The sequence below is a fragment of the Pongo abelii genome, chromosome 7 (assembly GCF_028885655.2).
Source record: "Pongo abelii isolate AG06213 chromosome 7, NHGRI_mPonAbe1-v2.0_pri, whole genome shotgun sequence".
Lineage (NCBI taxonomy): Eukaryota > Metazoa > Chordata > Mammalia > Primates > Hominidae > Pongo > Pongo abelii.
The window spans coordinates 63,904,924-63,932,820 of NC_071992.2; the positions used below are offsets into that span (position 1 = coordinate 63,904,924).

Here is a 27,897-nt window from a genome sequence, read left to right on the forward strand (position 1 = left end):
AAATTTCAGAATTAAAATTTATCTAGCTTTCCAAAAGTGTATTATTTGTGGGCTATCCCCTAAATCCAAAGATTTTAAAGTAGAAACAATAAGAAAATAACATACCACGTTAACTCTTTCAATTTGTCACCAAACTGCCAGAGATTAATATGATTAAAAGAAAAATAGAAGTAAAACTCAAGTAGAATTTTGCTATGACTGTATTCCTGAAAAATTAGAGGAGAATTGAAAAATATTTGTATTTAACTTAAATTGAATGTAGATTTTTTTTTTACTTTTTGCAAATAACATAAACTTTAATGAATGATATTCCATTATGTGTCAGACACTGGTTAAGTATTTACACAACAAATTAACTTTTCAAACTCACTTTTTAGTATCCACCACATGGCTGTGTTCTATCCAAGAGAATGTGAGTTGATTATGTGCACCACTGTCATGCCCTGCACATAAATACCTTCCTCTTCTTTTGACTAGACAGAGACAAATATAGTATCTTGGAAACCGTTTGTTGAAGATGGTCATCCCTCCAGATAGAACAAATGTGGTCACTGACTCAGGTCTTGAACAGAGCTTTTGTTAATCAGGCACATCCATTTTGGAACGAGTTGGAAATGAACTTTTCTTATAAATAAGTAAGGACAAATATTAACACATCATAAAATTTGGAGTTTGTGTATTTTGAATTGTTTTGAACTAAAATAAAGGCTAAGTAAAATATTAATAATTTCAGAATTACGTGTAAAACAATGAGGAAATGAAAATTTTTAAACATTGTAAGAACAATTAAAACAATTTATTAGCAAAATCCAATGGTAATTAATAATACTAGATAATGTGGAAGTACAGTACAAGAGAAACACCAGAAGAAGTAGTCAATATCAATAGGTTTTCATTTCTATCTCAATTACTATGCAATTTTTTGTAAGTTACTTAAGATTTCCAACTCCCAGTTTTCTCTTCTATATGATAAGAATAATAAGACTTTTAAATTTGATTCCAATGAGAATGGAATGACATAGCATGTATCTAATCAATTGCAGTGTACAACAGAAAAATAGTTATTAGCTAAATTTTAGTTCCCCTTTAAATAAGGAAAAGTTTTTTTTAATATCACAGCCTATGTAAGACTGTATCTCTCTACTGACTTTAACTTCATTTGTTAACATAAAAATTCAGTCTTAATTTATTTTAGAAACAATTATGTACTGTTACATTCTATACTTATATTTTAGAATTTATACTCTGACTAATTGTTTTTATACTGATGAATGCCCATGACATTTTCTGAAGATGATTACTTCAGTTTTACTTTTCTTATGATCATTTTAATTTTAAAACAGTGATAAAAGTAATAGCTAATGTAGTTACAGGTATTCACATAATACATTTATTATCCTATTTAATCCTCACAACAACCCAAGCAAGTGTCATTATTCTAATTTTATAGATCAATTAACTAAGATTTATGGAGACAAAGTAATTTATGTTATATCCACTTAATTGGTAAGTGATAAAGCTGTCTAGAATCATGTTACTTTCCACCGTCTTTTTCAATAAGGTCATAAGTTTAATTTAAATAAAAATCCAGGGACTACCACATAAGTAGGTATGTGTGGTAATTCATTTTTAATGGTAAATGACTGTTGGGTAAAATGCATGTAGACACAAATAATTGGATGCATTAATATGACACAATTATTTTGAAATGTAACTGAAGCCTACAGTTTAGGCATGGCAAGGAAAGAGAACCTTACAAAGGGCCTAAGATGGAAACAGCTTTCATTGTGCTTGAGAAATTAGGATAAAGCCACTGTGCTCAGAGCATAATGGCTGATGTGCTGGAGGTATTTTAAAGGCAGCTGTATAATGAAAGGCTCATGCAGGCTATGGTCAGCCTACACAAAATTTTGTTTGGAGGGAAAAATTTCTAATTTCAGAGATGAATGACTTTTCTAGGCCAATGACAATGTCTTTTCATCTTTTTAATTATTCATCTAAGTTTGGTGCTGATAGGAATGAGGTAGTCGAGAGACAGAGAGGGAGGGTTAGAAGATGACAAGGAGAGTGAAAGCCAGAGAGTGCATGCAGCTGATCAGGAGACAAAGAAGATCCACAAAAACAAAGCTCTGCAAATGCCAGGAAAAGATTCAAGCAGGAGAGGAAGGTAAGTGACAGGAGAAAAACAAACCCTTCACTCTTGTTCCAGAGAAGATGAAGAAAGCTGACAGTGGTTCAGACAGATTTGTAGAGTGATACTGAGAAAATGAAAGAGGAATCCCTTTCATTTTACCAAGCGGTATGCAGTTACCTGTACACAAAGAGAAAAAGAGGAGGGGGTTGGGATGGTGATGAGAGAGAGAAAAAAAGAAAGAGAGAGAGAGAGGGTATATAGATGTGAAGAGACAGGGAAGGTTAGAAAGATTTGTTTCAGAGTGAGAAAGAGAGATATTTAGAGAAACATTCCCAGAATGGCAGATCAAAGACTTTCAAAATTCACCATTATGGAAAAAGCACTGAGAACATTGTCAAAAGTTGTCAAATTCAACATGTTCATTAAATTAAAAGCTTGAAACAATGCAAGAAGCCTTTATTTAAAAACAAACACTGAATCCAGATAAAAACAGCAAATTTCGTTGCCTCTTAACTTGCTGTATTCCCATTCAATCTTTCCACATAACCACAATCAACTTGAAGACCAACCTTACATTGACAGTAGCTGTGAAAACCAGCAGCCAAGGAAACACTGGAAGATGCATAATGAGCTTGGAGCTTCCCAAAGGCTACACCCCACAGAATCTCAGGGGTTGTCTTTATTTGATGCAACTCAGAATTTAGTTTATGTAAACAAGTCTGTCCTGAGAGCATTTGTCAAAAATAAGGAGTGTCAAATGATTAATATTACAGAAGCCTGAGGTGGCAATTCCAGTTGGAGATACCAAAAGCCTGGCCAGAATCCTTCAGAGGAAAACTAGGAATGAGATATCAATAGGATGCATGAAATAGGTCTGACATATTCATAGGACTCTAGAAAGACATGTACATGTTCAGGGCTGTGCACATGTATAAAAAAAACCCAAAAAGGCCCTAAGCTCTCACCTCTGGCTGACTTTAAGGTCCTATACAAACATACAATATGACAGAATTATAAACTGTTTACTAAAGTATTGAAAAACGCACATAACACACACAAAGCTATTTGACAAAAGCTGGGAGACATAATGATTCAAGGTGTTTAAGAAAATTTTTGCAGTGTGATTAGTTAATTACTTAACTAAGAGAATTTAACAACCATACTGGAAAAAAGAATAGACACTGTAAAAAATTATTTCAGGAATCTAACTAAAAACAACAGCAATAATGAGAGCAACAAGCAATAGCAATACTAACAAACACTAGCAGGAGGGTTCATTTCAAATGATACCACATTACATTATTTAAAATTTTTGGTTTTAATGACAAGAATTATGGTGCATACAAAGAAACAGGAAAGTTTGTCCTTCATACAGAAAAATAAAAACAAGTCAATAGAAACTGTTCCTCAGGAAACTCAGACACTGGACTTACTAGATGAAAACTTTAAATCAATTATTACAAATATGTTTAATGAAGAAAGGGAGAATATGTTTACAAAATTGGAAGAATGTATGAGAATGATGTATTCATTAAATAGATAATATCACTAAAGAGAAATAGCAAGAAAGGAGTTTTAAATGAAACGAATAGATACTCTGGAGTTGAAAAGTACAATAACTGAAATTAAAAATTCACTAGAAAAGCTTAATAACAGATTTAAGAAAGTAAAACAATCAAGTAATTTGAATATAGATCAATTGAAATCATCTAGTCTGAAGAACAGAAAGAAAAAGTAATGAAGAAAAGTGAACAGACCCTCAGTGACCTGTGTACCATAATAGGAGTCCAGGAAGAAGAAGTAGAGAGAGAAAGGGGCAAAAAGATAGCTAAAAATTTCCAAAATTTATGAAAGATGTTAATCTACAAATCCAAGAAGCTTAATTAACTCTAGCACACATTCAAAGAGGTCCACATGCACATGTATTATAGTCAAAGTGTTGAAAACCAAAGACAATAATAGAAGTGACTTACTGTGTAAAAGGGATTATCGGTAAGATTATCAGCTGAGTTCTTATCAGAAACCATGGAAATCATAAGGCAGAAAGGTGACATGTTAAAAGTGCTAAATAATAATGTCAACCAATAACTTTACATCTAGTAAATCAATGCTTCAAAATGAATGATGTATTAAGACATTCCCAGATAAACAAAAACAGAGAATTCTCCCTGAGAAGACCTAGCAGATGTGTCATAAAAAAGTTATAAAGGGAGTCCTTCATGCTGAAATGAAAAGACACTAGACAATAATTAAAATCCACTTGAAAAAATAAAGAGCACCAGAAAGATAACGATGTAGGCAATTATTTTTTTAAATAAATTTTTGTTTGTAATTTTTTCCTCTCCTATCTATTTTTTTAAAGCTGCACATGTGCCAAAAGGTGAAAATTCTCCCCTTCTACATGAAGCAGCAGTGTTACCAAATCTGATAACATGCAAGCCATAAAGATGTCTATATTGGGGTGAGTGAAGAGGTTCTGCTGGAAACCAGTCCCCTGGAGAGCAGCAGGACAGGCATATTCTGTGGCCTGGAGATAGACAACAGTGTGTGTCTGAAAAGAAACTCATGAGCCCTGGGATAGGGGTGTGATAGGGAAACAGCATTCTGGTCTTTCTGGGAGGTGGAGCTAGTGCAGACCCCTTACCTCACCCAGAGACATAGGCCATTTCGCCAGAAGCTCCCCCAGGCACTCTAGTCCATGCTGGTACCTGTGCTTGTCATTGAAACATCCATGGGCAAGCCAGGTGGTCCAGCTGTGCCTAGTTGCGTCTCACCTCCTCTGCAAAAAGGAAGCTCAGGGCACTGGATGTTGTACAGTCCAGCACATCATCTGAAACAACAGAGAACACCTCACAATAAACAAAGATCAAGTACATACCCATCTGCTCTTGCCTCAGCTGCCTCTTACCCATAAGTGTCACCTACTGGCCTGTAGATTAAACTGCACAACCCAATATAAATCTGGCTGATGGAAGAACAGAGGGCTACAGAAGCAAAGCTAAAATACCCTACCACAAATCCTCTACAGTAACACCTTTGTCAGGGGTTGAGGGCACAAATAAATCCGTGAATAAAATTAGATAAAATACCCAATCTAAATAAAAGCAAATTCAAAATCAAGAAGTGTCAGCTTCTTCAGATGACAAGTAACTAGTGTAAGAATTCTGGTACCATGAAAAACCTGAATGTTGTGACACCACCAATGGATCACATTAGCTCTCTAGCAAAACTCTAACCAAAATGAAAACTCTGAAATGACAGATAAATGATTCAAAGTATAGATTGCAAAGAAGATCATTGAGATCCAAGAGAAGGTTGAAAGCCAACACAATCAAACCACAAAAGCAATCCAGGAAATGAAGAAAGAGATAGATATATTTAAAAAAAAAAAAAAAAAGAACTACTGGAAATAAAAAGTTCACTTCAGGAATTTAAACGTGTAGCTGAAAACTTTAGCCATAGAATAAACCAAGCAAAAGAAGTAATTTTGTAGCTTGAAGATCAGTCAAATCAGTCTTTCAAAGTAACCCAGTCAGACAAAAATAAAGAAAAAAATAAACCCAATGCCTCTGAGAAATGTGAAATTATTTAAGTGATCAAACATATAATTTACAGAAATTCCTGAGGAAGAAGAAGAAAAAGAAATTTGGAAAGCATATTTGAGGAAATAAAGCAGGATTTTTTTTTTATTTTGCTAGAGATGTAGACATCCAGATACAAGAAATTAGGCAACGCCTGGGAGATATGACACAAAACAAATGTCAACAAGCATATAGACATCAGACTTTCTTTCTTAGATATGCCACTGAGAAAGAACATATCTTAAAATCATCTAGAGAAAAATGATGAATCTCCTCTAAGTGGAATCCCGTTATACTAATAGCAGAATTACCAGAAACCCTACAAGCCAGAAGAGATTGGGAGCCTGTTTTTTGCCCCCTTCAAAAAAATTGCCAGCCAAGAATTTTATATCCTACCTAACTAAGCTTCTTAATTGAAGGAGAGATAGTCTTTCCCAGACAAGCAAATACTAAGAGAATTTATCACCACTAGATTGGTCCTATAAGACATGCTCAAGGAAGTTCCAAACATGTAAACAAGAGGATGCTACTCATCATCATAAAAAGACCTGTAAGTGCAAAGATCACAGATTTTACAAAGCAATTACACAATTGAAACTCCAAGGCAACTAGCTAACAACATTATGTCGGGAACAACACCTCACATATCAATACTAACCTTAAACATAAATGGCCTAAATGTTCCACTTAAATCCTGCAGCTAAAAACATGCTTAACAGTGAGAGACTGAATGCTTTCCCTTCAGATGGGGTAAAAGACAAGGAAGTCCACTTTTGCTATTTATATTCAACATTTTACTGTAGTTTTTGCCAGAGTAATCAGGCAAGAAGAAACAAGTTACCCAAATGGACAGAAAGAAGTAAAATGATCTCCTTTCTCAGATAACCTGATCTTGTACAGAGAAAACTTAAGAAATCTGCATCAAAACTATTGAGTTAGTAAATAAGTTCAGCAAAGTTGTTGGATACATAATCAGCACACAGAAATAAAATGCATTTCCATACACTAACAATGTACAATGTGAAAATGAAGTTAAGAAAAACAATAGGATGAATAAATAAATTTAACAATGAAGTACAAGACTTGTATACTGAATACTATAAAACATCATTGAAGAAAATTAAAACCTAAATAAATGTAAAGACACATTATGTTATTATATCAAAATACTTAACATTGTTTATGTGATGTTTTAGTCAGCTAGGTCAGCCATAAGAAAATACCATACACTCGATGTCTTAAACAACAGAAATTTATTTCTCATAGACCTGGAGTCTTGAAAGTCCAAATTCAAGGGGCTGGCATAACAGGTTTCATTTGAGATCTCATCTGTTGGCTTGTAGGTGACTGCCATTTCACCGTGTACCCTCATGATCTTTTCATTGTCCACACAAGAGGAAAATGAGTGATTTCTGTCTCTCTTCCTTTACTTATAGGACAGTTAATCAGACCAAATTAGGGCTCCCATCCTTATGACTTCATTTAACCTTAATTACCTCCTTATAGACCCTATCTCCAAATAGGGGTCACATTGGGGATTAGGACTTCAACATGTGAATGGGGAGAGGTACAATTCTGTCCGTAGCAGATGGCAATACTTCGTAATGAATCTACAAATTCAGTGCAGTTCACCTCAAATTTTCAGTTGCCTTTTTAAACTTGTTCATTTATTTTATCTTGCAGAAATTGGGGAATTGACCCAAAACTGGGTTTTGGAAATTAAAGGGACACAGAATAGCCAAAAAAATCTTGAATAAAGAATAAGTCATAGAGGACTCACAGTTTTTTTTTATTTTATTTTAAAACACTACAAGGCTTGAATGATCAAGAGAGCATAAGCGTAATATTGGCATAATAGACATATACATACACAATACAGGTAGGTCAGTGGAACAAAATTGAGAGTTCAGAAATAAATCCTTACATTTAGGGTCAATTGATTTCCAATAAGCATGTCATGACAATTTACCAAGAAATAATAATATTTTTAACAATACTTCTGGTTTCTTAAGGGAAATAAAAAATGTTCTAAAGTTAGGCATGATGGTTACACAGTTGTGTGAATATATTAAATTACTAAATTGTGTACTTTAAAAGAATGGATTTTAAGGTATGTGAATTATGTCATTAAATTGTTATAGAAAGGAAGAAGGAAAGATACAAAGAAAGCTATTAGTGAGATAAATAGTTCCAGACAGTGTTAAATGTTTGATGTAATCTATCAGAAATTTAATACAAAGGGAGTCATCCTGGCTTCGTACTTTTTCAAAATAGGTGTTCAAATATATTTGTGCTTCTTTGGAGAAGGCCAACTGCTGGGCTCAGCCACAATGTTCTTACATTTTCATTTTTTAGAATGATAGCAAAATATAGGAAAGGTCTTCCGAGGTTATTTGCAAGCAATTTAGTGCAATAAAAACCATGACATCTAAGTAATGCTGAGAGAGAAAAGAAAACAGGAAAGATTGCATGAATAATAGAAAAAGTTTGCATCAATGAACTGGAAATATAAAAGGAGGTCATGATTGGTTAGCAGAAGGGTTGGAATTAGTATTTTATTTTATTTTATTTTATTATTATTTTGAGATAGAGTCTCACTCTGTCGCCAGGCTGGAGTGCAGTCGCGCGATCTCGGCTCATTGCAACCTCCGTCTCCCAGGTTCAAGCAATTCTCCAGCCTCAGCCTGCCGAGTAGCTGGAATTACAGGCACATGCCACCTCACCCAGCTAATGTTTGTACTTTTAGTAGAGATGGGGTTTCACCATGTTGGTCAGCCTGGTATTTTGGTGCTGGTGCCATTTCTGGCTGGGCTGTGTCCTGGATATGAGCATGAGAGTGGGTTTCTGACATAAAGTGAAGAGAAGACCACAGGGGATGAGAAAGCCAATGAACCAAGACGCTGGAATTTGGAATGGGTAGTCCTATGGCTGCTGCCGATGACAATGTTGGCAGGAGTTGAAATGCAGTAGACAGGTGCTAACATTTTTTAAAAATAAAGAAACGACTGTGATGAGTTGTACAGATGGCAGCATGGGGAGGAAAGCATGACAGTAAGTTCTGAGAGAATGAGGCTGAAATAGCAGGTCATTTTGGAGGACTGTGGAGTGGGCAATGCTTCAAAGATATGCCAGGTAAATTTAAAAAAACACTATGTCACCTTAAGATCCTGAGATGAAAGGGCAAATGAAGAGAGAAAGATTAAATGAGCCTTGGGATGAGACCAGGTTTCTCACAAAACAGTCAAGAAAATGCTATGAGAAGGCGAGTAGATATAAGAGAGTTTGTGGATTGTAAAGCATGATTTCTGATAAATATATCAAGATGTTTCTGATGAAAGAGGATGCAGTGGAGAATATCCAAAGGGTTGTGTGTGGGCTGTAGGATGAAGCAGCACTATAGAAGATAAGCATGTGGATGATGACGGGTGGCCACTGAGATTTGCACCTGAAGTATACAGAAGGTAAGGCATAATGCAATCATTCAGAAAATATCAACAGCAAAGTGAAACTCTGGTAAAAGAAGATGAGGTTTGAAAAACGTTCAGTCAATTTAAATTCAGGTAGGTTATTGGTAGTTGACAAAAGCTTTTGAAATGTACTCTTAAGATGTGAAATTATCCACAATGTATTGAGGAAAAGGTCATATTCAAGTAAGTGTTCATTTACTGCATATATAACTAATTCTGGCCCAGCTAACTATTTGATAACTGGTGGTTTGCTTTGCAGCAGGCTCTCCTTCCTCTGCTCCTGGGGCAGAGTGATGAGTAACACCCTGAGGCAGAGGAGAGAGGTCATCCTCCTCGCCCCCTGTTATCCTCACCGTAATTATGTTAAATTATAGTTAAATGATTCCTCTTATTAGTATCAGTTGAAATTAATTATTCGGATGTATTCTGCTTGTATCTGAGATGGCAAGAGCAGAGAATGTTGAGTTTTCCTATCGGCATCACCCTGAGAAACATTCATAAAGTAATTTTCTATATCTTCATTAATATTAAGTGCAGACAAAAGAAGCAAAGGACACACAAGTAATACATTTTAAATACCTGACACATGCATAGAAACATGAAGGCTTCTTTCTGAAAGGATGTGAAGGTTTCTTTCTTGTCAATGAGTGAAGCATTCCTGATAGTTTTGTTGTTGACACTATCATCTAGAGTTTGCTAGGTGGTGTATAAGGGACTAAGACTTCACTACCATTGCTGTCATATTAAAAAATAGAAAAAAGGTTTTAGAGAGCAAATATTTTTGAAAAATATAGATTACAATGCACCAATTTCCTGAGTATTTGCAGGCTAATATTAACATTTTTGATATTTCTTTTTTGTTCTGTATTAGAGTTCTCTAAACGTTTATAATAGTAATAACTTCCATTTACTGGGTTCTTCATATGTCAGGAATGAGCCTAGGAGCTTTGCTTACATAGTAATATAAAAAGTCAGAGAGCTCAAGTATCTTTCCTAACCGTGAATTTTGATGGAGCTGGGACTTGTATGGAACTCTTACTTCAAGGCTACTATTTCCTTTTCAATATTCGCCTCACTTTGATGGTCAAGCTTAAGAATTTTACACCATCAATTAATTAACTTACTTTAGATGTCTAAAAAAATTATTTGAAGAGTATTGCTCTATAGTAATTTAAGTTATGTGATAAACTTACAAAAAAATTATCTCGTGCTACAACTCAGTTACTATAAGTCAGTTGTATAGAGAAAACGTAGGTTCCTCGGGAGGCATTATATGTTTAATATCAATAAGAAAAGGGAAAAGAATGATGAGGAGGAAGAGAAAAGTTTATATAGTTCCACCTGGTAAACTTATTGGAATAAATACAATTCACACTTTTGTTTTAAGAGATTCAGCGCTGACTCTTGAATCTCTGCCTTGTCTGTCATCCAATCCACTTCCTGGTGAAAATTCCTCTTCCCCTTCTTCAAATAGGGACTTCAGTCCATGCCACAGGGAATCACATGACTGGTCTCAGGTCTGGGTTCTGTGTCTTGGATCCTAACTGAGCTATTGATTCCATGTAGCAAGTCCCCAGGTCATAGTTGAGGAGTACAGGAGGTAAATCAGCAGGTTGGTGCCCTGAGATAATACTTTAGAGAGTTGTAAATAGGGACTAGGGATCCAGAAGATTCTCTCATTGCTTAATGTGACCCTCCTATATCTAACCTATTGTCCTCCTCTCTGTCCTTGAGTATGTCATCATTTTTCATGACTTAGATTATCAGGTTCTAAAGAGAAAAAACTCATGCATTGCTATGCAATAATCACTATTTCTCACAACATCTAGTACAAAAATTTCTGATGCTAATAATACTTACATGTGCTTTAAACTGATTATATAAACCTAGAGAATACGGCTTGAATATCTCACTCTTTGATGCTGTTGTTGTTATTCCTATAAACTGATTTTAATTTCTCAAATGTGTCACATTACCTAACAACCTAACAGGAGCCAAAAAAAAAAAAAAAAAAAGGAGGTAGAGCTGCTAGACAATATTAGTGCCTCTATTTTTTAATACAGTTTTTAACAAGTACTGTCTTTTCCACTTCTGTCTTCTGAATCAACAGATTTTGGGCTCTTCGGATTTACATCATGCATCAGGACTACAGGATTGAAACTTGCATCATTTAAATTATAGTCAATACCTATTAGGTAAGATTATAGAATGTAGTCTGTTAAGTGTCATAACCTATCCTATCAAGCCAAAGCCTGACTTCATGCTAGGCCACAAGCTTGAAGGAAAGAAGGTTGACTCTCCTGAAGAAGGTGGACATACAGCCATATTGCATAGGGATAATGAGGTTTATAATGACAATAAGAATTGATATAATATCATTGATTATAAACATAGTTTGCTTTGTGGTGCTGAGGTGAGAAAGTTGTAACTTGTCAATATGTGTTTACTAAAAGATTAGTTTGAATGGAGAAAATTAACTGAATTGGAGAATAATGAGAAATAAAGACTGAGAGGCCAAAACAAGAAATATTTAACAGATGACCTTTAACACAAAGCAACAGACTTTATACATTCTTTTATTACCTAAAAAGAAAAAAAAACTACCAAATGGTAAGATATTTTTAGAGAACAATGCAGATAAATATTATTTTAATGGGAACTAAAACAATTCTCCCTCCCCTCCCCTCCCTCCCTCCCTCAATCCTTCCCTCCCTTCCTTCCTTTTTTCAATTCAATTATTTGGCAATTTTTTGTCAAGATGCTGTTAACGTGCTGCATATAATTCTAGGTGCTTGGAATAAGATGTTAAAAAGTCACATTTGGTCTTTGGCATCTGTATAGTGAATAATTAACTTTACCCAAAGAGATATCTGGCTTATGTCCAGGCTCCTGGGAGGTGACCTGTAGCCCTTGAAATTTCCTGAGATAGAAGTTTCACCCTGTTCACAGTGGACCCCTCAGACCATACTTAATCATTCATGCTAACAAGATGACTCTGGGTGACACTAACCAGAAAGACCAATCATGTGATTAAAAGTTGAGGCTTGGGACAGGTGAAATTGACTGGCCTTTGGGGACTGGGAGACTGGAAATGGAGTTTATCCCTGTGGACAGGTCCTGAGTCATCTATGCCTATGCAACGAAGCCCTAGTGGAAGCTCTGGAGCCTGGGCAGCCTGGGGCTCCTGTGTGCAGTCCTCTGAGTGCTGCCACACATCCACACTGGGAGGGGAGGGCACCCTGAAGACACAGGAGCATAGCAAGGGAAACCCCCAGCCCCAAATTCCGCCTTATGCATCCCTTCTTTTGCCTGGTTCTGATTTATATTCTTATGGGACGATCAAATCTTAACTGTAGGTGTTGAGGCTCAGAAGATGATACCCAAAAGTACGGCACCTTGGTGTGCTGTACACTTTGAACTGAAGGAGACCAGAAGGGCCTCAGAAGCAAGTCTGTCTGACCTGCCATTGCCCTGTCTTTCATTGGTCTTTCTCCCCTAAAGCAAAAGATAGAAATTATCCAAGGCAGGTCATAGAAACTAGAACTCCTCTTCCCCAAGGTGAGTCATAAAGCCCAGAAAAATCACTTTCTTCTTTCTCTCTTGAAGACCATCATGCAGAGGAGTTCTGCCCAATATCTGGGTGGGGAGGAAGAAAAGCTATACACAGAGACCAAGAAGACTCTGACCATACAGGCCTTGTTGGGTTTCCCCTTCCGTCTATTACTGTGAGGTCATACCTTTTTGTCCAATCACACTTCCACCATGACTTTCCATTCTTTGTTGAATCTAAGCATATAAATAGATACTTTCCCCTGGATCTTTAGGTCTCCATTTCTCACAGTTCCCTCATCACATATAACTTTGATTAAATAAATTTGTTATGCTTTTTCTTTTGTTAACCTGTCTTTTGTTACAGGGCTGTTGGCTGTGACCCTTATGGTGGGTGAGGAAAGGTGTCATACCTTTCTGCTCCTACATAAATACAGCACTTTCCTGGGCTCTGGGTCATTCTAGAGAAGTATTAATCATCATGGACTCTGTGGGGCCCCCATAGCTGCAGCCAGTTAGTCAGAAGTGAGGGTGGCCCCAGGGAACCCTGTACCTACAGCTAATATCAGAAGAATTGCCCACACCTGGCAGCCTGGAGGACTGTCTCTTAACCTTGAGTTAGGCTAGCTCTGGATACTTCACAGGCCTTTTAAAGTAGTGAAAAACAGAGAGAATTGGTGCAACAATGACAGGATGTTGGGTGAAACTGTGAAGTGATCACACAATGATGAATGCAACTCTTGTATCCTCTGCTAAATGTTTTTTCCTCTTTTGAGTAGACTATTTATCCCCTTTCTCTATTTCATGTAACTTCAGTCCATAAACAAATCTACCTTGCCCAAGCATTTTAATGAATTATTGGAACCAACAGCCACAGTTAGATGTGGTTTAGCTTTTCTCAAATACTACCTTTACTTTGGAATAATTTGTCTTTGTGGTTTGTCAGGGTTCTACAGTATAATATTTATTAATATTCTTATGTCTTGGCTTGAAGTAGTTGTTAGCTTATTAGAAGGTTAATGAATTAATAAATAGTGAATTGCAAATATGCAATGTTTTGATAAAATTTTATTTTAAAGTTTAATTCTTAAAACTCCAGTATGATAAATTCAATTAATTTTACATCTGATAACAGATAGCTTAGAAGATGTGTAATCTTTTTTTTTTTTTTTTTTTGAGATGGAGTCTCGCTCTGTCTCCCAGGCTGGAGTGCAGTGGTGCTATCTGGCTCACTGCAAGCTCCGCCTCCTGGGTCAAGCCATTCTCCTGCCTCAGCCTCCCAAGTAGCTGGGACTATAGACGTCTGCCACCACGCCCGGCTAATTTTTTGTATTTTTAGTAGAGATGGGGTTTTACCATGTTAGCCAGGAGAAGATGCTTAATTTTTAAACTAAATGTTAACTAATTTTTGATGCCTTTTGTGGTCTCATTCTATTAAAATGAAATGATTTGTTTATTGGCTTAACATGATGTTTTAAATGCAATGAAATTTATAGAAAAGGTAAAACTTTGAAGCTGCTGTAGGGCTGAAGGGAAAACTCCCACTTCACCCTCTGAAGGGTCACAGAAAATTAACTGACAAAAGGCAGTTTAATAGGAGAAAAGGCATCTAAATTTATTTGATCATAGTATTATGTGACATAAGAGCCTTCAGAATGAAGACCCCCACATACAGGGGAAGCTGCGCATTTTTATGCTTAGGTTCAACAGAGTATAGATAGCTGTATAGAAACCTGATGAGATGAAAGGGTAGGCTCTAATGCAGATAGACTGAGTGGGGACCCCTGGCAGGGCCTGTCTGTCTCGATTCTTCTTGGCCTCTCTGTGTAACTTTCCTTCCGTCTGGGTGTGAGGCAGGTCTCTATTTGGAATGGGAGTCCTATGACCCACAATCAAACAAGGTAGGTCAGACAATTTTTTAAGGCCAGTTTTTGCACAGAATTGGTAGGGAAAGCTAGAGTAATTTTTAGGTTTCATGGCTGGCTTTGGGGAAAAGAGGCGTAGGTTTCCATGACCCACCTTGAAGAAGAGAATTTCTCGTTTCTAAGGCTGGCCTCAGGGGAGAATGAGGGGCCAGACACAGGAGGGCAGGAAATAAACCTCAGCTACTGAAGTTGCTTTTGAGGCCTTCATTTTGAGGTATTCTGGGCCCCAGCACTACCTACGAGGAATACTCTTCAGAAGGTATGTGCACCTGTATCATTCCAACCAAGATGGGGCTGTTGAAATAGTGAAACCTGCCATTGAGTCATTATCATGGTGGAAGAGCTCCATTGCTATTAAAGAACAAAACCAAGCAGATATATGAGCCCCACATTGGGCTCAGCTCTATGGATTAGTTTGTTAATATATTATTTGCAGGACCACAGTGTGCAATCTGAATAGACAGCAAGAACAGCTGTGTTTGGATAATACATGCCATTTCACCATGATTATTTATTTATTTTTGAGCTAAGTAGAGGAATCACACTAAACTATTCTTGGCATAAATGAGGTTTGTACTCAATTATAATTCAAAACAGTTTCACCTAAAATATTTTACATTTTATGCAAAGATACCTTTCTATTGCATCTCAGTTCATCTGCTAATGGTGCTTTCTTTATGCTAGATAAACACACTTTTTCAAGAGCTGAAAAGTTAACTGTTTGAAATAGTCACTTCGTGAATTTCTGAGATTTAGCTGACTTTCCTCTTTGTTGGCCTCTCTTCTCCTCCTGTACTTATGACCGTGGGCGGGACAGGGACAATCCAACAGGCTAACAATTAACATTAAAAAATAAATTATGAGAACTTTGTTTAAAACAAAATTTACTTACATGTGGCATCGTCATTTGACTTCACAGACTCTGTTGTCTACCAAATAAACATTGCAAATGATTCTGCTTACCAAATTTTTCTGTGACTTTCTCATTGTAATAGCTCCCAAAACCTTAATTTGTTCATCTAAAATATGCTAAATTGTATTTCAGTATATTCATCAAATTTAGTATTTCTTATAGTTAATACTTTTTAAAATTTCCTCCTGTATTAAGTAAAAAACACCTTGTTATTTCATTTTTCCTCATGGATCATCATCTTTTTTTTTTTTTTTTTTTGAGACAGAGTCTCACTCTGTCGCCCAGGCTGGAGTGCAGTGGCACGATCTCAGGTTCAAGCTGTTCTCCTGCCTCAGCCTCTGGAGTAGCTGGGACTACAGGCACCCACCACCATGCCCGGCTAATTTTTGTATTTTTAGTAGAGACCATATTGGTCAGGCTGGCCTTGATCTCCTGACCTTGTGGTCTGCCCCCATTGGCCTCCCAAAGTGCTGGGATTACACGCATGAGCCACCACACCCGGCTGTAATCTTTAGTGAACTAGTAAAATGGTTTGCCTAAGATTAAAGCCCTGGTTTGTACAATTTTCCACTCTCCATGATGTAAATACTCCCACTAGGCAGATTTCAAACTGTATATGTAACATCACTGAAGCTGAGAAGTTGAGAAGAGATGCTAACAATCACCTTTCTTAAGCCTCTTCAAGCTGGTTCCAGCACATCACTCATTGAAATTTAGTTACCATAGAACAAGGGATGGCAGAACTTCTCAGTTGCAATTGAAAAAATATATACAGAAATACAGGCATCTTGGATAAATGTTAACCTTTTCTAAATCAATACATTATATCTGGATAGTAAGTAGGGTAAATGCTAATTTGGTGACTGTATCGTTAAATAATCTATGTTAAATTAATTTTCTAGATGAAAGTAATTAAAAACAACCTTAAAGGAGAAGCCCTTCTAGAAGCTTTTATTAGCCACTAATGAGAAACATTATGATCCGGGAATTAACATATAAATCCAGAATAAAATGCAGATTCATACTGTAAATCTTTTTTTTTTTTTTTCATTTCTTAGGACGCTTTAATCAGATTAAAAAAATATGAAAACAAAATCATTATTCAAAGAAATAGATTTACTTCTTCCAACATATATAAGTATGACTTCTTGGAACATCCTAATGTGTTGGTTTAATGGAAAATGGCTTTTAATCATTTGAGGAAATTGCATATTCCATTTATTCTTATTTTCTGGGAATTTGAGAATAAAATTACCAGTTGTGAGAAAATGTAAATTGAAATACATTAAAAAGGTTATTGAAGGCTGCAATTTAACACTATTAAATACAAAGCATGAAGAAATTGGCCATTATTATATTTCTTGTCAGTCAATGAAAAAAAACCTGTTGGTAGGCAGATTATATCTGACAAATGTGTAGGGACTTTTGTTTTATTTATGCTTAGATCCTGAAATAATCATTGCATAATCCATCAGAAAATAAAACTTTTTATATTAATAAGGAATAAAAACTGGGGACAAATGCCATTATGAATGACATTTATTTATTAATTTTCAATAAATAGTTTATTGATTATGGTAATGCTGTGTTTTAGAACCATAAGGAGGAGAAGTTTCTAGTTTTAGGACTAGGTAAACTGGAATTCAAATGCCTTTTCTTCCATTTCATAGGCAGACAACTACCTGATAACTCTGAGTTGGTTTCCTCATCTGTGAAATGGAAATAATGTCTTCCATTTGTGGAGTTATTTTAAGGATTATAGAGAGTGTTTGTAGAGCTCTTGGACAAGGAGGAATAAAATAGAGGTTCAATTAACAGCAGCTCATAATAATAATGTAGGTGGTTAGAGCTGGAATAAGCAATTTGAAGTGAAAATAAAATAAAATCACTGAAACCATTGCTTGTCACCTCTTTGACAACATATTTGTTCATTAATAAATGGCTGATCTTTTAAATGATTTGTATCTTTAATTGAAATACAATATTTGATTTTTCTTATCTCTATAAAACAAAAAAAGAGAAGAATAATTCTTTTGAAAGGCTTAGAATGTCAGCTTGTTTTTTTTTTTTTTTTTTTTTTTTTTTTGAAATACGCACTACAGAAAGAGCAACACCTTGAACTTACCCGGGAAACTTCCAAAGACTTTATTAAAAAGAACTTGGTGGAAATAAATACCACAAGTCAAAGAGATGAAATGACCCCATGGTTCTTTAAGTGATCTGAGTATTTTACAGTCTCCCCTGAGCTGTGAAGTACTCTTTTGCTTTGGTGTTATGAAATGTGAAGAATATTTTATGCAAACACTTTGGTCATCTTTTTATAAAAGTAATCCCATTCTGCTAGGCTGTCCAGGAATCTGACTTTTGCTTATAATATTGCCTATAAGGAAAAATGAATCCATATAATCATGTTTGCAATGTGCATTTAATGGCATATAATCCCTTTTAAACTTGAGCACTATGCATATTTGTTATCTATTGCTATAATAACCTGAAAACATGGATTAAAACAATAGATTATTACTTAACGGTTTCCATTAGTAAAGAATGTGTTTAGCTACATGTTTCATGGCTTAATGAGGTTCCAGACAAGGTGTCAGTTGGAGTTTCAGCCATCTGAAGGCTTGAAAGCAGCTGACAGATCTGCTTCCAAACTCATTCATTGGTTTCTGACAGGCTCAGACCCTCCCTAGCTGTTGGCTAGAGATACCAATTCCTTCTCACACGGGCTTCTCCATAAAGTTGCTCTCATTATGCCAACTTGCTTCTCCTTTTGTATTACAGAAATTACAGAAAGTAAGTACCTGTATTACAGGTATTACAGAAAGTAAGAAAATGAGTGTGGAGAGAAATTCAAGGCAAAAGCCACAGCCTTTTGATAACCTAACAAAATCAGTGGCATCCCAGCATTTCTACCATTTTGTATTTTTCAGTAATGAGTCACTAGGTCCAGCCTACACTGAAGTGGAAATGATTACACAAGGTTATGGATTCTGGGAGACAGAACACTGTGGGCCATCTCAGAGTGTGCCTGCCACAAGCACTGGCTATAATGATAAAATGGAACATTGAAGAAGGAATGAGTGTACTGGATGTCTGTCTTTTATTATACTAGTTTTATTTTCATACAACTCTTCGAAATTGAACTGTGGAGTCTAATAGAGTTCAACACTCAACTGCCAAATTGATTTCAATCTCCTATTGCCTTACTCCCAAAGCAGGCTGGACGTGTCCAGGGCCTTCAGGTGAGGAGATGGGTGGGGCTTTCTTTCACTCCTTACTCCCTTATTATCTTAAGTCTAGCCCACCCATCCACTCACTCTGTTACGTGAGTTAAATTGGGGGCTATAAACAGTCATAGTAATAGTAAAAGTTTTAGACTTACAATTTTAATTAAAAGCATATTCCCAAGATTATAGACCTCAGTAAAAGAATTCCCTTTTCTCATTAGGGGCACACTGGCATTGAATCTATTTCTGTCTCCTTATTAAGTGACTCCCAGAATCCCAGGAATTGTCATACCATTATTTACAACATCTCCTTAAACCAAATTTGCTACTCTTTCACCCATAGATGGTTAGCAAACATTCTGCTTTTGTTATTTTCCTAAAAGCGTATAATAAATCTTTTATGGAAGGAAAGGAAAAAGAACAGAGGAAGGCTATAACAAGCAAAATACTTTCATTATTTGAACTACTTTCTAGTGGCATATTTCTCTTTCTTCATATACATTTTCATTCTGTGGAAATAATGTTTTATATTCATAGAAGGCAGACTAAAGGCCCCCCAAGATGCCAAATGTACTCCATTGATATTGTGAATATAAAGAAATTAACCCAACTGAGCTCGATATGATCACAGAGCTCCTAAAAGCAGGAGAAAAAGGGCATTTTAAGAACCAGAAAGGCCCCACATACCAAGCCTGGCTTGATGATGAAGAGGCCACATGGAAAGTGTGGAAAGAAACTGAACTTTGCCACAACCAAGGATTTTAGAAGAGGACTCCCCACCTCAGATAAGAACAGCAGTCCACACTGGCACCTTCGTTTCAGCCCCACGTAACCCTGGGAAGAGAATCCAGCCATGCCATACAGGACGTTAGACCTACAGTAATGTGAGCTAATGAATGGGTATTGTTTTAAGATAGTAAATACATGAGATTTTGTTAGGGGAGCAATAGGAAAACCTATACCATGTTTTTGTTTGTTTTACTTGGATGGCTAAATATATTTATAACAGAGAGTGTGCATAGATTGAGGTGTATAGACCCTGGCTCCTTCTATGGGTGAAAATGTGAGATTGAGATAGATACTCCTTTGGCCCTGGGCAGTGGCTTGCACCTGTGCATGCACAAGAATCATAATCACTTTATAATCAATTCTGCATTGATTGGCCTGTTCCATTGAGAAAATTATCCACTGAACATTTTTTTTTACTTGACATAATTGTTTCATGTAATACAGCAATGATCTTAGGCTTATTTCCTGTTTTCCTCTGCCCATACCTGGCTCACCTAATGTGTCATAATCCCCCATCATATATAGTGTGTGTTTCAATACTTAACATCATTTCCTGTTTATATATTTGTTCCTGCAGATCCCTTAACCTCCTGATCATACAATTCTTGAAAGTTAAGAGATGTGTATTTTACTTACATTGATACCCAGCACTTTGCATAGGCGACTGTCATGTGTTCAATGCTTATTTAATGAATGGTTTATTTAATGAATGATTGCATCTTAGTTTTACAAGCTATAAAGTGTGCTTTTTTATTTATTATCTCTCTATATAAATGCATTTACTTTTTTCTTTTTCAGTTCCTAATTTTGAGAAACCATGTTTTCCCTAGACCGGCTGTTTCAAGTTATTTCTATTTCAAATAGGAAACTTTAAAGTGTCAATGTCAGGAATAATAAATCTAGGTTATTATAATAAAAAACATTAGAAAAGTATTCACTTTTGATACAACATGTGGCTTTATAAAGTTTTCTCTTGTAAGATTTGCACACTTAATAGATGACAGATCTTTAGAGAATAGTAAATAAAATGAAATGATATAAATTTTTTTCAAAGAAAATAATTCTATAATGTCATTATCTGTTGTCAAGAGAGATAATTAAAATAACTAGTAAATGTTCCAAATTTATGCTGTTTAGCAGTTGTAGTTCTAATAAAAAGAATTAGATATATGCAATTAGCACTAAAATTCTAACTTGTTTTCAGAATATTAAAATAATTGTCAAGAGTTTATAGATTATGTCAAGTCATGACAGCTTTTCTCTAATTGCGAAATTGTAATACATATGTCATTACAACGTACATTTTGCATACAAACATAAACCACATGTAGTTGACATGGAAAACAGGCTTAACAGCTGCTAGAGTAAAATTAATGTCTTCAAATTCTCAGAAGATGAATATTTCCTCTTGTGCACTCATAAAATCTGATGGAGTTTAAAATCTCGGTTCTGGTAACTAATTTGGACAGATGTCAGAAAAAAGGATCTAAGAGACATAATTGGGTGATGTCACAGAGCATAGCAATAAGCAGATGTGAAAGTCAGAGTGACCTCCTGCCACCCCCGGTAAGAAATACCATGGCTATCGGTGCCTGCACGGGAGAACTTGCCATGTGTGAGTCATGTGGACAACTGCTTACTCAAATGCTGCTAAAATTGTATGCATCATAGTTGCATGGAGAAATGCTAAAACACCTTTCTTATGAATATGAATATATACCCATGTAATTATGTGTGATATAAAATGGTGTGTCATATACAACGAGCATGGAATACATTCTATTGGTGTTACCATGCTTTATGTTCATCACTTTATGTATCCACACCCTTGTCCACATGTCATTGCAGTTCCCCCATAGAAGATGATGTATACTTCTCAGTTCCATAGATGTTTGATTGATCTTTGTCCAGTGGGATATCAGCAGATGTGACGGGAGGAAAGGACCAGTTTACACTTGCCATCAGCTTCGGAACATGCATCAGGTAACCCAAGGTCTAAGGTATGAGAGAGAAAGGTGGAGGCACTCTATACCCAAGCTGCAGCTTGGAGCCACGCCCAGGCAATCCAATCCTAGGTCAGACAACCCCCAGCCAGCACAGCTGTGTGAGCAAGAATAAATGATTGTTGACTGGGGCAATGAGCTTTGGGGTGATGCGTTACACGGTATTGTTATGATAACAAGGGACACAATGCCTTCCAAAGTAATTAAACACATGCACAGAAGGATCCGCGAATATTCAATACATATCCAGTTAAATTTAATATAGTTAAAAAATGTTGATAAGGATGATTTCCTTCAAATATTTCCACTGTGGCTGTATTAAAGCCAATAGAAAGACTTATTGGCAGTAACTGAAACCTCAAATGTTCATTTTCCTTTCTGTATGCCATTCTGTTTTTCCCTTAGGTGAAAAAGCAAAAACAATTCTGGGAACAGCATGGGAAGAAAAACACAGGCACAATCTAGATTTTCTGACAAGTTCCCCATTATATTGAAAGCAAAATGCTGTATTTTACAGTCTTGTCACACCATGTAGTTACTAGCATGTACTCTGGACAACATTCAAGCAAAGAAAGCAGGAAAAGGCACATTGAACCACCTACTGTGAGGACTGCAGGAGTAGAAAATTCTCAGCTGTAGATATCAAAGGAAGAAAGCCTAGTTTAAGGGCTGAAAAGAGTTTTCATCTTGTTTTGTGATGTTTGTAGATTATACTCTTGCAGATGTTGCGAACACACCTGCATGTTTTACTAGTTCTGTCTGTTATGATTTTGTAAGTCAAATATTTCTCTTCCTAAGTGTTTCGTTATTTGTATTTTATTTCCCATGTATTAATCATACAACTCAGATAAACAAATATAGCAAATCTAGTCAGATCAAATAAATCTAGTTTGCTAAAGACGAAGCGTATGAGATCTTTGACCCTAAAGAAGTTAATAACATACTGTTATTTCATGCCTGAAAAAGACAAGAAATGAGAACCCTGAGGCCAAAGTATTAGGTAAAGGTTTATATTCATAGTTGTTGCTACGTGCAAAAAAGAAAAAGGAAATTCTAAAATGAAAATGAGGTCATTATTAATCAATAATAATTAATTAACCATTAGTAGCCACTGGTGCAACCTCATAAGCTAATATTCTTCTAGAATTTCACTTTGTTTCTTTGCCTGTTCTTTGATAATTGCACAGGATATTTAGTTTACATTTTTCCTTGTATGATAACTTTTACCCACACTTGTACAATAGGGTGTATATGCATTTAAAAATGAAACAGCTGAAGTTGTTCTGAAAATGTCAGTAAATGTTTTGCATTTGTACGTACATTTAAAGACAAACTTGGAACTAAAAAAAAGCCTTTTATTTATTTTTTGTTGTTGTGACTTATTTATTTTTCTTTTTTGATTATTTGCTAATACCATATATTTAATTAAAAACTCAATTTAAATGTGTGACTGTTCTAAGAATTTATAACTATACTGTATCATTTTTCTCATAACTGAAATCAGCTTTGTTGTTTTCAAGTTAGAAAATTAATACAGGGTCATGTAAAACATTTAGGATAATATTAAGAGCCCAGGAGTAGAAATAGAAACAAGTCCTAATGTTTTGATATAGAGCCTTATAAAGGACATCAATTTGGAACTTAATTTTAATGTGCTGTGTACTTTTTAAATGGATTGCTATACCTAGGAAAAATAGTATAATAAGCCAGGTTTATTTTGATTCGTCTCAAGTCCTTTTCCCTTCATTTCTGGGATAGGCAGCCCTACCCTCTTTTAAAGGCATATCATGTCCTTCCTACAGATGTCATAGGCCCTCCACTGAGGTATTTTGACGTGTTAATGCTATAGCTTTTCTGTGTTCCACCCCCTTTCTCTTTTTTTATAGTGATTTCTAATCAACGGGTTTTTTAAGAGTGCTTTTTTTATGCCTCTGTTTGTTAATATAAGAAATTATGATTTGTAATAATTATACAAATCAGAATATACACAATTTGTATAATTGTGATAACATGTCAATATGTATAAGATAGTGTTTGCTCATTTACATATTAAGTTTCTTACTTCAGTTGAGACCTTACTGAATCTAGGAAGTAAGTGATAATATCGGGTAGGAACTGAAAAGTTATTCTACAAAAACAAAATATAGCAGAGGGTGACTGTTGTTATACAAATGCATTTTGTTGATTAAAAGCCTTTACATTAAAAGAAAATCTAGCACAGATAATTTTTTCATAATTTTTACAGCATTGTTTTGGTGAAAACGACCATAGAAAACCTGCAACTCTAAAAACATCCATAGTCAATAAATGTTTACTGAGTGCTAGTGAGCAATATAACACAAATGAGAGATTCCACTTTTTAGCCTGAAAGATAAACATAAATTTTATATTTTTAGAATGCCCCTCGGGAGATACAATAAATATCAACTCAGAAGTAGACACTAATAGCTGCTCTTCCAATATCCATTCTCCCCTCCAACTTTTTAGGCAGTGCTGCGCCTTACCATAAAATGACTTTTACTGGCCTTTATAGATAGTTGTCCTGTGAAACAATTCAGGCCAATTGGAAATGAGTTGTTGGAGTCGGGCATGGCGGTTCATGTCTGTAATCCCAGCACTTTGGGGGGCCTAAGCGGGCAGATCACCTGAGGCCAGGAGTTCGAGAGCAGATCACCTGAGGCCAGGAGTTCGAGAGCAGCCTGCCCAACATGGCGAAACCCCGTCTCTACTAAAAATACAAAAATTAGCCGAGCATGGTTGCAGGCACCTGTAATCCCAGCTACTTGGGAGTCTGAGGCAGGAGAATTGCTTGAACCAGAGGGGAGGAGGCTGCAGTGAGCCAAGATCAGGGCATTGTACTCCAGTCTGGGTAACGAGAGCAAAACTCTATCTCAAAACAAACAAACAAACAAAAAACAGAAAAGGAAAAAAAAGAAAAAGAAGAAAGAAAAGAAAAAAGTTGTTGGGAAAGGCTTCTTGAATGCTAATGCTATTTAAAAAGGAGTAGGCTTAAATAAGGTAAAGATGTCACTGGTCCTTTGCCCTTTTCCTTCCAGGAATGTGGATGTGATGGTTTGGGAGACAATTCCCCTGGGTCGGGTATTTCTGCCTGTCTTGCAAGCAAGGCTCCGACTACCATCTGTTCCAGAGTATCTTTTCAAAGGCCTTTGTTAGCAAATGGCCTTGGAAGATATAGTGTCTCTCTCCAGAGTAAAGGACAAGGCCTAATCACGGAGCACAGCTCAGAGCTCAGCACCTGTAACATAACTCTGTGCATGTGCAGGCCTCCCTCTGGGTCCACCTGCATGGGAGTCGAAGGCAACAGTGATGATACTCATGTGGCCTGCCGAGTCCTAAAGTACTTTTTCATACACAGGAGTCTTGTGACTTCTACCAGCATCTATAATATGATGACAGGGTAAATTGTAATCTTGCAAGCAGGGTAGAAATCTCAGAACTTCAAGTATTTTTAGCAGGTGGCTGGGGCAGATAAGAGCTTTATAGAGATAGCATTATGATTTGGTCTACAATCCATTTTGATTTAATTTTTAATTATGAAGTGACGTAGCACTTAATTTTTTTTTTGATGTAGATAGCCAGTTCTCCCAGCACTATGTTCGAAAAGGCTGCTCTTTTCTCCATTGACCCTTGTTAAAAATCAGTTGACATTACATGAAAAAGTTTATTTCAGGACTCAATTCTATTCCATTGATCTATATGGTCATCCTAAGAGTACCATATTTCTTGATTACTTTTGTTTTACAGTAAGTTTTTAAACACAAAGGCATATGCCCTCCAACTTTTGTTCTTTTTGTTCAAGATTGTTCTAGTTATTTTGAATCCTGTAGATTTCCAAATAAATTTTAAAATAAATGTCATTTTTCTGCCAAAAAGGTCGCTGGAATTTTGATAGGGATTATGTTGAATCTGTACATCAATATGGGATGCAGTGACATCTTGAAAATATTGTGATCCAATCCATGAACATGTGATATCTTTCTATTTATTTGTCTTCTTTAATTTTTTTCAACATTTTATTGTTTTCAGTTTAAAAATCTTATGTTTATTTATTAAAATTTATTCCTAAGTACATTTTTGATATTACTTAAGTGAAATTATTTTGTTTCATTTTTATATTTTTAAGACCAGTATATGGAAATATAGTTTACTTTTATATACTAATCTTATGGTATTTTTTATTTGTGGATTCCTTAGAATTTTCTGTACACAGGATTCTATCATCTGCAAATAAAATATGGCTTTTTCCTTTTCAATTAATACATCTTTTGTGTCCTTTTCTTGACTAATTGCCCTGGTTAGATTCACCAGTACAGTGGTGAATAGAAGTGGCCAAAGCAATAATTCTTGGCTTATTGCTGATATTAGGGAGTAAATATTCTGTGGATTACAATTAGGTAAAATGTTAGTTATGGGTTTTTCACAGATGTTATCAGGTGAAGAAATTTCCTTCTGTTCTTTGTTTTTATCATGAAAGAAGGTTGGATTTTACAAATATTCTTTCTAAATATTGAGATTATCATGTGGTTTTGTCCTTTATTCTATTAATAGAGTATGCTTCATGTATGTATTTTTATAATAAAACAATCTTACATTCTTGTGATAAATCCAGTTTTTCATGGTGTATCCTTTTTTACATGTTGCTTTGCTTTGTTAGCATTTTATTGAGGATACAGTTGTCTATATTTTTAAGGGATACTGGTCTGTGTACCTTTTCTTTTCCTGTGGTGTCTTTATCTAAATGTTTAAAGAAGAATTAACATAAATCCTTCACAAACTTTTGCAAGAATATAAAGGGATTTGACACTGCCAAACACATTCTATGAGGCCATAGAATAAGATGCCAAAACTAGACAAATCATCACATATGAAAAACATTTTTTCATTGATTTTTTCCCCTGTTTTCTAGTCTCTGTTTTGTTGTTTTAATGCTAAGCTTTATTTCCTTCCTTCTGCTTGCTTTGGGTTTAGTTTGCTATTCTGTGACTATTTCTTAAGGTGAAAGTTTAGGCTGTTGATTCGAGAATATGAGGCTATTGATTTCAATTAAATACGGCAGGTTTTCATTATACATGCATACGTAAGCCCTTATTTAGCAGTATTCCATAAATATGTTTGTTGTGTGTTCAATTTTCATTCAGATCAAAGCATTTTCTAATGTCCATTATGATTTTTTTTCATTGATGTGTTAGTTACTTGGAAGTGGAAGTACTAATTTCACTATATCTGTAAATTTCCCAAACTTTCTCCTACTGTAAATAGACATATTGGAGTGCCAAGTACTAGAGAAGCACATGCGAGATAATAGGCAGTAGTTTATGTTTCCTATTCAATCACATCTACATAAATGCATTTTGTTTGATATAACAAATTATAAGAAAAATTATAATTTAATAATACAAATGTGGGATTCTAAATTAGGTCACTTAAGCCTAAGGATATTTAGGAGGGTCAAAACCATCACAGTGTATTCTCACAAGGACTAAATTGAAGAAAAATATTTTTTAAAAAGTACCATAAATATTTTCATAAATCAAAATGAGCTTTGCATAATTATTTCTGTTCTGTCTTTACAGGGAACTGTTTGCATAGCCACAGATTATTTAAAAAATAAGGCAACATAAAGGGGATGAAATATTCTGTTCCTATTTAAAAATGTATTTTTGTTATTGCTACACAGTATAAACCGAAGGCAAAATGACACTTCATTTGTGGTATCTGGGAGAACACAGACGATCTAATGAAGAAGAGTTAAAGAGCTTCGGCAACCCACATATGACCATCTCCACCTGCAGAACTTTATAAAAAGATATATTGAAAATATGAATAAAAGATAAACAACACATTAAACCTTTTGAGAATATTTAGCGATTGGACAGCTACATGACTGATAAAATTATTGCAATGATAATCACATGAAAGAAAGAACATTAATCAATATATAATTCCTATAAGCTCAAATCTTTTATATAGCTTTCTCCCCAGGTTTTTTATTGAATACAATCAAAGCCAGTTTCAAAAACTGCAGCAAACGTATTGTGTGCTGTGCTTCACCAATAACATTTCACAGCCCCTTTTGCTGGTGTCATCTGATATCTAAGCATGACGTGTTGCAGTTTGTCTACTCCATCTCATTTCTACCATCATTTCCCTTAACTGTCTACCACATGGTAGGCACTATTCTAGGTACAGAATTCTGAGCACATATAGTTAGGATTTGAGTGGTTTTTGAGTTTAGAGTTAGTGAGTGGAATTTGATAATAAATAATTTTAAACGTAGGGACGAAA

General features: G+C 35.5%; 1 long non-coding RNA gene across 1 annotated transcript; it reads left to right on the forward strand.

Annotated features, from left to right (window-relative positions):
* The first annotated feature begins 1,598 nt into the window (after nt 1-1,598).
* On the forward strand, nt 1,599-27,434 carry LOC129060791 (uncharacterized). The gene is made up of 5 exons (XR_008527690.2): nt 1,599-2,167; nt 11,293-11,377; nt 18,503-18,814; nt 21,437-21,571; nt 27,290-27,434. It is a non-coding gene; the product is annotated as an uncharacterized LOC129060791 (long non-coding RNA).
* The last annotated feature ends 463 nt before the right edge of the window (nt 27,435-27,897 follow it).